Consider the following 17,217-nt stretch of genomic DNA (forward strand, 5'->3'; position numbering starts at 1 on the left):
TCACAAATTGTGGCGTAACTCGCCTGGCGCTGCCTCCTAGTCTTAGTAAAGCTGTGTTCGCCATCTGTCCATGGCTCCCACGCCACTCGCAACTTCACTTTGAATGTCCTATTTACACGGATGTCCACTGGTTTGGCAAGCTCCGAGTTATTGCACTCAGTCGAATGGTGACTGTAGAGACGCTTCTCCCGGCTGTTCTTTACTCATTAATCTGTTGCCCGAACTCGGGCCACCTCGCCTTGTTTCCGGGTTTTGTTTTTCTTGTTTTTTCCCGCGGAAACTCAGCTTCGTCTTCTTGACTTGGCGAAGCTCGTTTTCCTGCTTCCTCCACTTGCGAACCATGGATTCGTTGATCTTGAATTCTCTCGCGGCTGCTCAATTCCCATGTTCCTCCGCGCAACTAATAGCTTGCAGTTTAAACTGTGCTTCATAAGCGTCTCTTTGTAGGTGCCATTTTCGGGGGTCCTTAGCCAAACTGATGCACATACCGGTACTATATACCTACTGGGGGCGTGTCATTAGCCTCCTTTGTCACGCGCACCCTTCCCCCTTTACGTCCGCATGATGTCCTCAGTCACATCCGCCTTCCTCTATATAAGCAGCGTGTCGGCAGGAAATGCTCCGAGTCAGTCAAGCGGAGCGCTCATTAAAGTCACACAACAACATTTACAGATTTTGGAACTCGGTGCATACATAAGGCGCGCCGCATTATAAGGTGCCCCGTCCATTTTGGAGAAAACTTAAGACTTTTAAGTGCGTCTTGTGATCTTGAAAATACGGTACTTGGAAAATTATTATTTGTATCAGAATTTAGTCAAACATCTGTACGATCACACTGTCATGATATGGAATTTCTTTTGTTTTGTAATATAAGAATAGATAAAATATTTTGTTAATATAGTCAGCCAAAGCTGCCAGGAATGCAAAGTTATCAATGTCCTTCCACCATCGTTCCTGTCATACTGTGTTGCGTGTTTTTGTTTGCACATTAAGGACAAAAGTCCTGTTTTTGTTTTAATTCCCCATTTTCAAAAAAGACCATTCAAGTTCATGTTTTTCCCTCATGTTTTTGAGATTGTAGTGTGAAACTACAGCTGGCTACTAGGGTGGACTGAATGGGTGGCAACAATGGGAAAATGAAATGCCAGTATTTTAAGGGGAATAGCCCATCAGCAGTATATTGAGGAAAAAAACAAAAAAGAACGATAAACTAGTTCATTTTTGGAATGGTAAACTTAGTTCAAAAATTTGAATTATGAACTGAACTAGTTCATTTTTGGAACGGTGAAATGAACTATGAACTTGTTCGCGTAGAGAATGAACTTTCCCAACACTGCACTAAATGACGACGCTATTACACGCCATTACAACATCACCAAGGCTCCCCCGGCTCGCGTGTCGCTCGTCCTTCAAACCTGACCTCGTACATAAGACTGATGCTGTATTCAATTGATTTCTTATCAAAATACAAGCAGTTAACGTGTTGATTTAGGGCCCAGCACTGTTTACAAGGCCGTCTCCCATTCAGCACATCGTGTGCCGACAACCAATGACAAAACACAAAAGCAAAAGGAAAGCGTAAATGTTTAAACAGTGTGAGAGAGCGTTATCGCCTTAAGTAATTATGTGCGTTTGTGTTAATGTGTGTACTGTACTGACGGTTTAAAAAAAAAAAACACTGGCGGGAAATACATGAACGTGACAGGATTGGTGTAAAGCAGGGGTTTCAAACTCATTTTTGTCGCCTGGCACATTGTTGGTACGGTTTCCCTCAGTGGTCCGTTCTGACTGTGAAACAATATGTTTCATCGCCTGATCATTGTTTGATCACAACAAAATGATGGCTAACTAGTTTCCAAATCAAAATTCAATTGTATTGTTCAAGTTTGAAATGCCTGCTATTTGGTTTTATTAGATCCACTTGATACTCTTTTCATCTGAGAGGTGTTGTTTGAGGATTAAAATAATTTTATTGTTTTAGCAGTATTTTATTTCATGTCTTATCTAATTATTAATTGGTGTCTTTTATGTTAATGTTGTTTGCATGTTCGATTCTGTAGCATGTATTTTGAGTAACTACTGTATCAATGAATCATGTGTAACTACTGTATTGATGTACTATATGCTGTCCTAATCTATTCTTTGTACTGTTGATTATATGTGGACCCCAGGAAGATTAGCAAATTGCAACGGCACAAACTAATGAGGATGTCGGCAGTGGCTGGTGCTTGAAACAGCTATTGATATTTTCACCAAAATACTTTATCTACAACACCAAAAATAGTCAATATCCAAAGTAATTTAGCATATGATCGCCAGCACTTGCTGAACTTGGGATCATCCAATGTGTTTGGATTCGTAACTACAATGGTTGCTGCCGAGCTAAGATAGCTACCTTTAAACAACAAACATAGGCGGCGTGCGGTCGAGCCATCTCATTTTCCGGGTCACACTGAGAGCAAATGTTTGTGACACTTCACAGAAAACAAGAATAATAATAGTGAATCACGTCCATAGAGTTTTCTATTGTGTCCGAATCCTATAAACGTGTGATTTTCAGATTACAGATTTGTACTGTAACAACCACGAGGAACATTTTCATCGTTGTCAAAACTTCGAATAAACACTAACATAACGTAGATAACGTTAATGAAAACTCACCCCATAAGAATCTGAAAAGTATTTCTGTAGACGTCATTGCCTCCGATCAAATAAGAGGGTCTATGGAATCAGATTTGTGCCAAAAACATTCACACAAAACTTTTTAAATTGTATACGTAAAAAAAAGATTAACACAAAATCTTTTAAATCGCAAATGTGTCAAAAAAGTTTTGCTCGCAATGATGACTTTTGCGTTTGCATTTGTGGTTTTTTTGTGTGCTTACGTTTCAGTTTTTTTTCCGTATACTTTTCTGTTTTTTTTTCGCTTACATTTCCGTTTTTTTCGCTGACTTTTGGCACAAACCTCTCGGGTGGGTGGGCTTTATGAGGAATGCGTCATCAGTGACTAATTTATTTTGAGTGACAGCTAACGCCCCTGGATGTGATTTCTTTTTTTTTTTTTTCACATCACACTGACCACCAGAGCCAATGTTACGAATGCAAGTGTATCAAGTGTTGATTTTTATTTAGTAATGTAATCATCATAAGATGATATAGAAATGTGGCCATATAGTGCAAAGTACGGACGAGTCAGTATGGTAGCTAACCTTAGCAATATAGCTAACGGTATTTAGCTGCTCAATTGTTGATAAACTGTGGCTGTGCACCTTTAACATGTTACAAGCATAATGTTACAACATCACTTCTTCCTATTACAGCATTGACAACATACACGATAGATACACTTCCTAAAGTTGATCGAAAATTGAATCTTGCATTATTAACGTTGGCTCTGCTGCTCAGTGTGACGCAAAAAAAAAAAAAATCACATCCGGGAGTATTAGCAGGCCTGGAGGTTTACATGTCTGGTGTAAAGGGTCACGGGAGGCTTTAGCATCTCTGAACAGGAAGTGGGTTGCCGTTTCATCCTCGCGCAGGAGGTTGCCGCATGTCGTTGTTTTGTCTACTCTATAGGCTGCTTTTATCTTCCATGTTTGTCCAGTTGGGACGTCTGTAGATTAGTCGGTGATAATAACAAACATTCATGTATTTGTATTGGAAAATTAAAAAACAACACCCTAAGAAAACTAAGTGTATTATTTTATTGTGCGTGTGCTAACAATGCAAATGCGCCCTGATTTAATGAAATATATATTTTCTAACATTTTTATTTGTTTATTTTATTTGTGTTTATATATTTATTTTCCATTCATCTATTTTCTATACCGCTTGTCCTCAAGGTTGCGGTTGAGCAGGAGCGTACACTAGCTGACTTTGTGTTGTTATTATTTCATTACAATTTAATTGAGTTGCTTTAAAATTATTTTCTCATTTAGAAAAAGCTAAAAGAATGAATTCCATTTTTTATTTGCTTACATTGATACCTTGCATATTCGCGGTTCAGCATTCGCAAAGTCACCTATTCACTGATTTATTGCGGGGGGGGGGGCTAGCTGTGCAGAAAACCCCACTTATTTGTGTTTTTGGGGAAACTCCGCCTATTCACGTATTTCTCTAAATTTTTGAGTAATCACTGCTATTTGCAGTTGGGCTCAGTCCCTCTCCCATACGAAAATAATTGGGCATATCGGACAGCCGTTTTATTTGTCTTTTTACATTTTAATTATTTGTATTATTATATGAACACTTGAAGTTGTTTTTAAATAGTTTTCTAATTTAGTAAAAGCTAAATTCATACTATTGACATATCTATGAAGTTTATTTGTATTTATATATTTTATTTATTTTTATTATTAAATTACTAATTAAGTTGATTTTAAATCCTTGGCTAATTTAACAAAAGCTCAGTGACTGTTTTTTGCCAATGTCTTTGTCTAAAAAGTGTTCTCTGTCAATTGACTGTCTGTTGTTGTACTAGAGCGGCTCCAATTACCGGAGAGAAATTCCTTGTGTTTTTTGGACATACTTGGCAAATAAAGATGATTCTGATTCTGATACTGTACACCTGCACAATCCAATTAGATTTAATGTAATAATAATGTAAGGTATTCATATAGGGGGCACGGTGAACGACATGGGTAGCGCGTCGGCCTCACAATTCTGAGGACCGGGGTTCAATCCCCGGCCCCGCCTGTGTGGAGTTTGCATGTTCTTCCCGTGCCTGGGTGGGTTTTCTCCGGGCACTCCGGTTTCCTCCCACATCCCAAAAACATGCATGCTAGGTTCATTGAAGACTCTAAATTGCCCATAGGTGTGAATGTGAGTGTGAATGGTTATTTGTTTGTATGTGCCCAGCGATTGGCTGGCAACCAGTTCAGGGTGTACCCCGCCTCCTGCCCGATGATAGCTGGGATGAGCTCCAGCACGCCCGCGACCCTAGTGAGGAGAAGCGGCTCAGAAAATGGATGGATGGTATTCATATAGAATTCTGTTTATGATTGTACAGTGGGACCTTGACTAACGAGTGCCCCAATTTACGTTTATTAATGACAAGCCGTCACTTGGTTGAATTTTAAAAAATGTTTGGCTATGTGTTGCTAGCCAAACAGTTTTGTTATTACGAGCTGTCTTCAGATACGCCGCCATGCGGAGTGAAGTTAAGGTACAATTAAGGTAATGTAATGCAGCTGGAGGCCACAACTCACGCCCAGATGCTCACGCGCAGACGCAACCACGGCCTTTTAAGGCACACACATAAAACACACAAAAAACCTGGAATGCATAATTGGGATTTCTGTTTATTTCAATGAGGAAACTTAATTTGATATACAGTATGATTAAATTTAATGGCGGCACGGTGGACGACTGGTTAGCACATCCATCTTACAGTTCTAAGGACACAGGTTCAAATCCGGCCTCGCCTGTGTGAAGTTTGCATGTTCTCCCCGTGCCTGCGTGGATTTTCTGCGGGTACTCTGGTTTCTTCCTGAATCCCAAAAAATGCATTGTAGGTTAATTGGCGACTCTATATTGGTATTTGTATAGTAGGTGTGAATGTGATTGCAAATGGTTGTTTGTTTATATGTGATTGGCTGGCGACCAGTTCAGGGTGTACCCCGCCTCTCGCCCGAAGTTAGCTGGGATAGGCGCCAAGCACGCCCACGACCCCAGTGAGGATAAGCGGTAAAGAAAATGGATGGATGGAAGATACTGCTGTAGTTGTAGTAGTGGTTGCAGTGGTTACTACTAAATCAAGGACTGATATGTGATTTAAACACTGGCCTAACAAGGAGACTCACTGGTCCTCTTTACTCTAACAAATGTGCCTCATGCAGAGAAAGTTTATGTGTTCTTTACAACGTCAATAACTTTATTAAATGTTCTGCTGTGTGTACTTTGGGGGCAAATCCACTCAATAAGTGGTGGTGAAAAGAGCACAACAGCTGCAGAGGCTAAAAATTGCCCTAACTCATGCATGTCCCGCATACACTGATGGACTGCATGTTTAATGGAACCCATGTGATATTACCCTGGCTACAAAATCACATGATCCACTGTATTTGTGGATGCTTGATAAAAAAAAATTAATGGACTAATTTAATTAAAAATAACCATATATATATATATATATATATATATATATATATAAATATAAATGCAATAATTCTATTTGAGTCACTAATATATACTATATGACGAAAAAGGACACTCGCGTATTAAAAATAACAATTGCATTGTACATTAAACGCAAATAATTCAACTCGAAAATACATACTAATAAATTACGACACTTAGACAAAAGCTGTTTCTCATTTTATTTGCTGCCTCCTCCTAACATAAATTTTATTTGCTGTGCCTCCTCCTCAAATACATTTTATTTGCCTTTGGCAAACAATCTGCTCTACTGCTCTAAAATTCCCCAAACTCACTAACGTATTGTCACTGGTTTCCTCTCGAAGTGGCTAAAGGTCGACAGGGAATTTATGTAACACTTGTTTGACAAAACTACACCAGTGGTTGCTTAGCCTCTATGATCACATAGTGTCCCTTTGGGGGACCATTAATTACAGCCTCAGTTTAAGGAGAAGGAGGGCGGGGAGGTCCCTGGAGCAGGGAAAACACCTCTGGGACACGGAGGTTTCACTTTGCCTGCTGATTACCCCCCCTTGATAGTAACAAATTCACTTTGAATGAGCTCCAGTGACACAGTGTGCTGAATGCGTATGAATGTGAACAGTGTTCCGTGGGTCAACGTGTACAGCGTTTTGCATCATCAATTGACTCGAAGGACTCAAGAAAGTACCTCGAACTTGAAATGCAACTTGCATTTGAGTACCTGCCGATACCAAGTATCTATACTTGATAATGCTATTACGTGTCGCAATTGTCCATCCATCCATCCATCCATCCATTTTCCCTACTGCTTATCCTCACTAGGGTCATGGGCGTGCTGGAGCTTATCCTAACTGACTCTGGGCGAGAGGCGGGGTACACCCTGAACTGGCAGGGTCTTCAATTAACCTGCCATGCATGTTTGTGGGATGTGGGAGGAAACCAGAGTACCCGGAGAAAACCCACGCAGACACGGGGAGAACATAAAAACTCAACAAGGCCGCATTTGAATTCGGGTCTTCAGAACTGTGAGGAAGATGTGCATCCAACTGCATGTTTTTCTAACAATGTTGCCACACTTGTATGCCACAATGTAGCGTGCAGCGTTAAGTCCGATGTGATGTCTCAGTACGAACACTAGAGGGCACTATATAGAAGGGCAAGACAAAGAAGAAATAGACGAAGAAGAATGTAGAGTATGGTTTCTATAGTACACACTGGATGCTCGGTGTGTGTGTTATGTACAAAATAAAATGTGTGAAAATAAATACAAGGCTTAAGAATACCACAAGTTATAAAATTAAACTATGACAGGCATTAGCGCAGCTGGCTTGGCATAGCAGGCAACAGGGCTCGAAACTTGGTGTAAGTTGCAGCCAGCTAAAAGTGTTGACACCGTGTTTGTCACCGTGTTTACCTTTAAGTATATTCACATGGCTTCCATCCAGAAAGGTATATGTAAAGCTCGTCAAGTGATATCGGTGTCATCGTAATGGTGCATTTTTATAACTACGAGTACCTTTGTTAAATACAGTTTATTGTATTTAACTTTTTTCAGTACAATAGATTTTCAAACTGTTTTTTTATGTGCAAGACCTTTTAATGAAATCATTGAATTATTATTATTTTGTTCTATATTTAAGTGCAGTGTTAATGTTTAAACTGCATAATATTACAGTGGCTTACTATAATGTTTAATATACTTTTTAGGAATCAAACTTATGCCTTCTCTTTCATGAACGCTTGCCTACTGCGCTACTGTATTTTCATGTTGGTCATTGTGGTGGTACTTAGTGTGCCAAGTATTTTCGAGGTACTTGGTGTAATAATACGGCATGTTTGTTGACCCATTAACATTGCATCATCAAAGAAAGCAAGACATTTTCAACACTTACTGGTAAATCATTTGTAAAAATAACAGACCCACATGGGGACTGACCAATAATCAATATACCAAGAATCGATTTGTGAAAAAAATATTAAATTGACCAAATTTGGACATTGGAGGTTTCGTTCCGACGCCAGTGAATTATGTACTGTGAACCCCTGTTCATTGCGACGGATACGGTCCAGACCCACCCGTAATAGGTGAAAAACTGTGATATAGAGAGTCGCTTTAAAAATGTTTTACCCTTCCCACATGCTTTAACCACACGCATTTAAACTCATTAAAGCACAAATAAAATTATTGAAACAGATTTTTTAAAGTATTCCTTAGTGCCTTTTATCATGCCCTCGTCAAGAAGGGGAGACTATTGTATATAAAAACACTTTAAAGAAACAAAAAGAGGACTATCGTTCTTGCACAGATCTCCAAATCAGAGGCAGACGTTTATTTCTCACTCCCAGTTGAAGTTTAATGTAAAACTGACACATAAAACAGAAGTGAATCAAATGTATATTTAAACCCCAAGATGTTGAACCGAACCATTTACTTATGTAAATGCAAGTCTGTTTGCTTAATGCTAACATATAATCTGAACCGCCATAAATGGGTTAACAGAAAGTAGCATAGATGTTCGGGTAATTAAAAACCTTCAAACAACTGCTACTTTAATACATACAGAGCATTAACCTATACAAACAGGTATATATTCTCTCCGCTCTGTGGGAACGACGACTACTGTATTACTGGAATTTTGCAGGAGACCTCTCTTCTTCTTGGTCTTAATTACATTGCATCTGCATAGTAGAGTTCAGTGCTGACCAACATGTTGCGGCAAAATGTGGTACTACACTAAAGGTGAGCAACTCTAAATTTTTAGTTGCCTGTAAAAGCTAAAAAAAAAATGCTCGATTAAAAATCTGCAATACAGCGGAGACTGAGTTTCTTGAATTGATGAGCCGCGATATAGATGAAGAACACTATAAGTAGCATACAAGTTGTGTATAAAAAATGTAATGGCGTTAAGGACAGCCGTGGCCTTTTCATTGCCAGCACTTCGACTCACTTTGACCACGAAGACTATGAGGGCTTTGTTTATATTATCTCGCAGATGGACGCCTCGTGCTGTCACAGGACCGCTCTGAGGGAACAACAAGCACAGCAACAGCATGATGCAGCGACAGCAACTACGTGCCGCCTTGAATGTATCCACTTACTCATTTAAGTCGCATGCCACACAGCTCCATTGTGAGGAATTTGGGACTACACGTGGTATGTGCCAGTCCTGTTGTTGTCCCAGCTTGCGCCCACACGGGCTGCAAGGTGGCAGCCAAGTGTCGGGGTCAGACCTTCAGACCCTTGTTGACTACGTGTTGAAATTCTGTGGTCATTAGAGCGTCCGTGATGTCACAAGAACACAGAAGGACTCCATATGTGTGTCTTACTTGCCAGGAGTAGTATATGTGGAGATGTGTTGTGTTTGGGAACTGTACATGACTAATAAAGACTACATACTGTATGCAGATTTGAACCTGCACAAAAGGCAGCTGGAATAGTAGGCAGGGTTGTATTTTGTAACTGTACATGAGTAGTAAATACTACAAATGCATATGTGAATGGCAACTGTACATGAATAATAATCACGACATTGTTTAGGTGTGAAGGTGTACAAAAGGCTGCATGAATAGTCAGCAGGAAGTATTATACGCATGTGGCAACTGTACAGGGAAATTGAGGAAGGTTGTTAACAAAAGTGTGAAAACAAATCCTGGATCATGACTGTGTTCTTCAATGGGCCTATGCCACACCCCTTGACAGAGTTTCTTGGAAAAGCGCTCAGGTCACTGTGGCGTGATCTCGCTGACAAACAAACCTCCTTGGAGGAGGTAACATATTTGGAGTTGATGTTTACATGAAAGCACTTGTGGTGTGTTGTTGAAGATGAGTGGTCAGATAAGAGTTTTATTTTTACCCTCTCCCTCTCTCTCACTTGATTGCAAAGCGAGGAAAAGGCCAGGAAATGTTGACTTGAGGGGCTTTTCTTTTCAACGTGGTGTACAGTAGCTCTGGTTCTGCTATGGGAGGATTTCCTTATCGCGTGTCCCGGACTCTGTATAAATATTGAAACAGAATTGACACCCCCCCCCCCCCCCCCCCTCACACACAGCCCTGTGTTTTTTTTGTTTTTTTTAAGCAACCAGTCAATATTACTGTAAGGATGCAGACATTAGGTGGAACTGTGGATGACTGGTTAGCACACAGTGCCTCACAGTTCTCAGGACCGGGGTTCAAGTCCCGGCCTCGCCTGTGTGGAGTTTGCATGTTCTCCCCGTTGCCTGCGTGGGTTTTCTCTCGGTACTCCTGTTTCCTCCCACATCCCAAAAAATGTGACTGTGAATTGTTGTTTGTTTATATGTGCCCTGCAATTGGCTGGCGACCGGTTCAGGATGTACCCCGCCTCTCGCCCGAAGATAGCTGGGATAAACCATAGTGTGGATAAGCGGTACAGAAAACGGATGGATGGATGCAGACATTTATATATATATATATATATATATATATATATATATATATACTTTATTGTCCCACAAAAATGAGTAATGTTACTGTGGCTTATTGTGTCACTTGCACTAGTCGTGAAACTCTTCTTCGTTTGTCTACATGACTGTATTATACTGCCCCCAGGTGTGGCAACTCAGGCACACCAGAAGGAGAAGGCGCCACAATAAATTAATCGTGATCTATAGTGTAGGACCACGTTGTGCCACAGTCTACTAAAAGTGATGCAGTGTAATTAAAAACGAAGAGACAGAGAAGGTCCCAACTCAACTCCAGTAATAATCGTCGTTTCCACAGAGCAGAGAGAATATATGCCTGAGTATTGTTGTATGCTCAGTTTGTATATGTTGGTGCTACGCTTGTGTTAAAGTAGAACATGTTTGATTTATAATTACCTTAACATCTATGATCATTTCATTATATGTTAGCATTAAGCTATTGGACTTTGGTGAGATGAAATTATGTGATTTAGTCGAACATTTTGAAATGTAATGTTTGATGCTCTTGTTTTTATGGGTCAGTTTTACAGTAAAGTTCAAGTTGGAGTGACAAAGAGCTTGACATAAGCACACTTTGCTTTATGCAGGAATGTCAGATTTATGTGATATAACATCACAATCATATCATAGCTTTTAATTTGCCCAAAGCTGAAGTATGGAGCAGCGTCTGAAAAGTTCACTTTCTGTGCGAACTACTTCAAAGTTCAATTCATTCATTCCAAAAATGTACTGGTTCAGTTCATAGTTCCTCATTCAAAATTTTGAACGAAGTTCACCGTTAAAAAATTGAACTAGTTCATATTTCTTTTTTTTTTCCTTTTTTCTTCAATATGTTCCTGACGGGCTATCGCCCTCAAAATACTGGCATTTAATTTCCCCCATGTTGCCACCCATTCAGTCCACAGGAGTAGTCAGTTGCAGCTTTCACACTACAATCTCAAAAACATGAGGAAACACTTGTTGCTTTAATTGTCTTTTGAAATGAGGAATTAAAACAAAAACATAACTTTTGTCCTTAATGTGCAAACAAAAACACACAACACAGTATGATGGGAACGATGGTGAAAGGACATTGACAACTTTGCATTCTTTTCACCTCTGGAGGACTATATTAACAAAATATTTTATCTTTATTTTTGTCTTAAAATAAATTCCATATTATGACAATGTAAACATACGGTGTTTTAAACTAAAGCATTCTGATACAAATAATAATTTTCCTAGGAATCCATTATGTCCTGCATTCCAAAGGAACCAAAGAACACATGAACTCCCATTTCCATAAACGCACCCCGCACACTCACGCAGCTGCGACGTGCCTGCCTAATGTAAACATGAATAGCGGCTGCACCGAATCCGTTGATAAATATGCCGTTTATCCCTCGACATATGAAGGCTCGTCTGGAGTGTGTTCGGACCGGTTTGGGCCTGGAAGTCCCGAACAAAACCTGGCACTCTTGAATGAAAATGAACTGTAGTTGAAAAACCGTTCAGATACCAGAATGGGCATGTTCTTAATAACGTTCATCAGGCATAAATGAACTTTTGTTCAGGTACAAAACTGGAAGGGAGGAGTAATTGATTTAGTTTGTTTGTTTTAGTGGCACACCAGTCTCCTTCCATTTTTTCAGTTTGTTCAGAAAACACACCAAAAATTGAATCAAACACTGAATATATCATTTTTGTTGATAATTTCGCTCCAGGAGTAGATTTGCATGATCTGTTCAACTGAGGGTTGATTTTAGCAGCAGGGGCCAGCATCATGAGGAGAATAAACAGCATAGGCAAAAGACCCCAGTTTGAGAACCACTGAATAGTCTTCAACGAACCTACCATGCATATTTTTTGAATGTCAGAGCAAGCCCGAGTACCTGGAGAAAAATTCACACAAACCACTGGGAGAAATCTCCAAACTCCACACTGGATTTGAGCCCACAACCTCAGAACTGTCGTGAAGACGTGGTCACTACTAGCTCACAGTAATGTTTACTATGTTAACATTGCTGATTGTTTTGGGTATAATTTCTGGTCCGCGCACACGTTGATGACTGATTCCTCTTATAAAGTTTATTTATTCCATGCAGTCTCATTGAAAACAAATGAAGAAAAGACAAAGGCCACAGGAGAATATTAATTTCCCTCCAGAGACTTTCAACTTATTATCGACAGGAGGAGCACAATCAGGGGAAACTGGTGCGATACAGAGGAAATGTTTTTGTTATGGTCATACAAAAAAAAATCACAGGCTTTGGCAGTGTGCTGGCCTTCCACTCAAAGGAGATTGACGGCCATTTTTAACAGCCACTCTTACGGATGTCGAGGGGCAACTGGAAAAGAAAACAATGCACAACGCTGAGGATGTGCAAAAAGCTCCCGTGGTGCTGGAGAGGTGTGACACGTTTCCCTTTTTGAGGGCAACACCCTGCGAGGGGAAGCCAAATTTGTTTATCCAAATAGTTGCATATTTATCATTTTATAAGTATGGCTAAACAAATTGATGACAAATACTGTCAAGTATTAGGAATATAGGAAAAAGGTCTTACATCCCTTCTGCCAAGTCCTTTTGGAATCAATTTTCCCCCTAAGAAATAAATTGCTGTGAAGTCCCAATTACAGCAGAGGATACGTTCCAGGCCCACCCTTGCTCAGTAAAAATTCCTCATTTTGAGAGACAACCTCTCCCACACACTTGAAACATATTAAAACACACTTAAACTGATTCAAACACTGTTTTTTTTTAAGGATTCCTTAGCACCTATTCTCACTTTTCTCACAGTCAAAAAGTGGGAGATGGCCTTATAACAGCATTTTGAGGAGACAAAAAGACTCGCTCGACTAGTTATCAAATAAGAGGCGACGCGTGCTTGGTTCAACGTATTCATTTTTCACTCAGTTGAAGTGGAGTGCAAAACTGGCACATCCAACAAAAGACCATTCAATTTATTCATTGTATATTTAAACACAACCAACCAAACCATTAATTTCGCCGACTGAAAGTCTACTAGCGTAATGCTAACATATAATGCGAAAAGCCATATATGGTTTAATGGAACATAGATATTATAGTAATTATAAACCTTCAAACAACTGCTACTTGAACAACACACAGAGCAGTACCACAAGCAAAAAGAGACTGCAGCAATACTCACAGGCATATATTCTCTCTGCTCTGTGGGAACAATGACTATTACGGAGCTTACAGTTGTCAAGGTCCTTCTCTGCCTCTTCTTAATCTTCTTCTCTGACTCTGTCTTCCATTCGAGCTCAGTGCTGCCCTTTAGGTTGTGGCACAACATGATATTGCAATGAAGGTGCACAACTCTGAAGTCAGACTTGCTTGGTGACTCATTAAAAAAATGTTTTAATTAACACAGAAGCGTTGGGTACAGTATGTTTGTTGAATGCAAGTAGTACAGTGCTCCATTGAGATATGAGTTTAATTATTTCTATTATAACCTTTGTAACTCAAAACACTGATATCGGACATCCTCTTATACACTTAAAAAATTTAATCTTTTTTTTTTTTTGCTTCAATTCAGTGGACATTGTGCTGCTCCTTCTGGTGTGTGCGCCTTGGCCACCTGGGAGCAGTATAATACATCCATCCATCCATTTTCTGAGCCGCCTCTCCTCACTAGGGTCGCGGGCGTGCTGGAGCCTATCCCAGCTATCATGAACTGGTTGCCAGCCAATCGCAGGGCACATACAAACAAACAACATTCGCACTCACATTCACACCTACGGGCAATTTAGAGTCCCCAATTAATGCATGTTTTTGGGATGTGGGAGGAAACCGGAGTGCCCGGGAATAACCCACGCAGGCACGGGGAGAACGTGCAAACTCCACACAGGCGGGACCGGGGATTGAACCCCGCTCCTCAGAACTGTGAGGCTGACGCTCTAACCAGTCGGCCACCGTGCCGCCCAGTATAATACAGACATACAGATATACATGGAGATGGTCTCAGCTTCTCAGTCATGTTAGTTTTTCTTTGAAAAGATCAAGAATGTGAGAATTGTTATATTGTCTTTGTAAATGTGTTTCTGACCCATTTGTGTTGACACGCATCCACACGCACCATCAGCATCGGGGCCCCCCATGGATGCGTCCCTCTCTTCGCTACTCCTCTCTCTCTACACAAACGGCAAAAGGACAAACTCTGACTACAACGGGCAGACAGGACTGCCGAAAAAAATCGTCGGTACCTCCCCAACCCACTGTTGGGGACTTGCACGCTGCCAGAACTAAGAGAAGATCATGCAAAATCCTCTTGGACCCTCCACATCCTGGTCACCACCTCTTCCAGCTCCTTCAGGTAGGTGCTATCGAACAATGCAAACCAAAACCAGCAGACATTCCAACAGCTTCTTCCCTCTTGCCATTAACTTCTTAAACAGATGATTTACAATTCCATTGTAATATGCTGCCAATTTCCCACATCTCTGTTGAAACATTACCACATTATTCGTGGACTCACTGTATTAGTCTTGTCACTCTGCACTATCTGCATATCTATTGTTAACCTAGAATGGCCACTTGTCCTTGAGAACTGCAGTATCTGCACCATTTGCACAATTGTCACTGTTCCAGATTATCGCACTACTATTCACTTTAAACTGCTTACATTTTTTGAAGTCTCTGAAACATTTACACAATGGTCACTGCACCAGAATATGGCTCTATTAGTTACTTCAAACTGCTTTGAATTGCTTGAGGACTCTGCATCATTTCCACAATTGTCATTGTATCAGCATTACCACATTTCTGGTAACCTTTAATTGCTCAATGACTCTCCATTTTGTGGTTTTATGTCCTAAAAGTATATTTTGTCACAGTCGCTGTCTGTTGTCGTACTAGAGCAGCTCCAACTACCAGAGACGAATTCCTTGTGTGTTTTTGACATACTTGGGAAATAAAGATGATTGATTCTGATATCCGTTATAACACAGTGACACCGATACTATTTGTTAGTGTGTCTATGGCATTTTCATTGTTTGTTAGCATTAAGCTTAATGGACTTTATTGATGCAAAGCCATGTGGTTATTTGAAATACACGTTTAATTCTTCACGTTTAAGCCTCTTTTTTTGAAGAATTGTTCACTATCTGCCAAACTGCTGCTTGTTGTGAAGTGAGTTGAGTTCACTGTCACCATAAATGATTGTATCTCAAATTTTTGCTCGCAAGTCAAAGCAGAAAATCGACCGAACGACAGCTCGTATCTTAAAAACCTCAGAAGTCAGGTCACTTCTACTACTACCACTGTAGTATTAAAATTCTGCCATATAGCGGGGGAACACGGTAGGGCTATTCGTTTTTCGTGTGTATATTCTCCTCACATGTTCTCATCACCCTTTGTGGAAGCACCCAAAAAGAAAAGCTAAAGAAAAAAAACTAAACGCACACACTCTCCTTTGATGCCTGCTGACCTGAGCTCACGGACAGCCTCTTTTGGGCCTCTAATGGAGCGTAGCAAATTGGCGGGTGGTAGGCTTTGTGATGGCACACAATGCTCAGCTGTTGTATAACTCCATGCAAAACCTGTGGTCGAGCTCAGGTCACCGCGGACAGTTTTTAATACAAAAAAAGAACCTCAAAGTTCTCGCGGGGCTTTATTTTCTCTGCCATTGTGACGCGGCGCTTTTTTAACATCTTAAATGAACACGTTGAAACAATGAGCCGCAGGGTCCGCTTACAAAACCCGTCGTGGAGGTTGAATAGTGGGAAATGAACCACACCTCCAGAGCACAAAACAATCCTATGGTGGGCCCATCACTTTAACGGCCTTTGAGTAAATAAACCGCAAGGGCTTGACCTTGAAATGCAGACGTACACATTCCTTTTATCCCTGAGATGTTTGCTCTAGGGCAGTGGTACCCAAACTATATATATATATATATATATATATATATATATATATATATATATACACACACACACAGCGCGTGAAATAAGTATTTAACACGTCACAATTCTTCTCACTAAATATAGTTCCCAAAGTTGCTATTAACCTGACATTTTCACCAGATGTTGGGAACAACCCCAGTAATCCATAATACAAACAAAGTAGAACAAATAAGCTCAGTTGTGTGAAGTGACACAGGCAAAAAGTAATGAACACATGAAGAAAGGGTGGTGCAGAAAGGCATGGAAAGCCAAGACAACAACTAAACTCTATCAATAATCAAACAGCAATCCAGCACCTTGTCAGTGCAAATGAATATCAGCTGGTTCAGTCCGAATTGATGGCCTACAAGAAGGTCTCATTGTCAAGGTGTGGGTCGAGACACATCTCATGATGGGTAAAAGCAGAGCGCTGTCTCAAGACCATCACAAACTAATTGTTGCAAAACGTAACGATGGCATTGGTTACAGGCGCATAGCTAAGCCTCTGAATTTTCCAGTGAGCACGGTTCGGGCCATAATACGTAAGTGGAAAGCCAATCATACCACCATAAATCTGCCTCGATCAGGTGCTCCTCGCAAGATTTCTGACAGAGGAGTGCAAAGAATAATCACAAGAGTTGTCCAAGAGCCAAGGACCACCTGTGGAGAGCTTCAGAAAGACCTGGAATTAGCAGGTGCTGTTGTCACAAGGAAGACAGTGAGTAATGTACTCCGCCGCCATGGCCTGTATGCAAGCTCACCACGCTAGACCCC

The 17,217-nt window shown here is 40.5% G+C and overlaps 1 protein-coding gene across 7 annotated transcripts in view; it reads left to right on the plus strand.

The window, feature by feature from the left end:
• Positions 1 to 17,217, plus strand: part of LOC133474891 (uncharacterized) — a 45,384-nt gene that overhangs the window by 17,554 nt on the left and 10,613 nt on the right. For 5 of the 7 annotated variants that reach the window (XR_009787652.1, XR_009787656.1, XR_009787658.1 and 2 more), the window contains exon 11: positions 14,643 to 14,873. The gene's annotated coding sequence lies outside the window, so the exon portion shown is untranslated. Of the gene's footprint in view, positions 1 to 9,110; positions 10,126 to 14,642; positions 15,628 to 17,217 lie in introns of those variants that run through there. The other 2 variants (XR_009787653.1, XR_009787654.1) reach the window with 2 other exon arrangements.

The sequence above is a fragment of the Phyllopteryx taeniolatus genome, chromosome 3 (genome assembly GCF_024500385.1).
Source record: "Phyllopteryx taeniolatus isolate TA_2022b chromosome 3, UOR_Ptae_1.2, whole genome shotgun sequence".
NCBI classification, from domain to species: domain Eukaryota; kingdom Metazoa; phylum Chordata; class Actinopteri; order Syngnathiformes; family Syngnathidae; genus Phyllopteryx; species Phyllopteryx taeniolatus.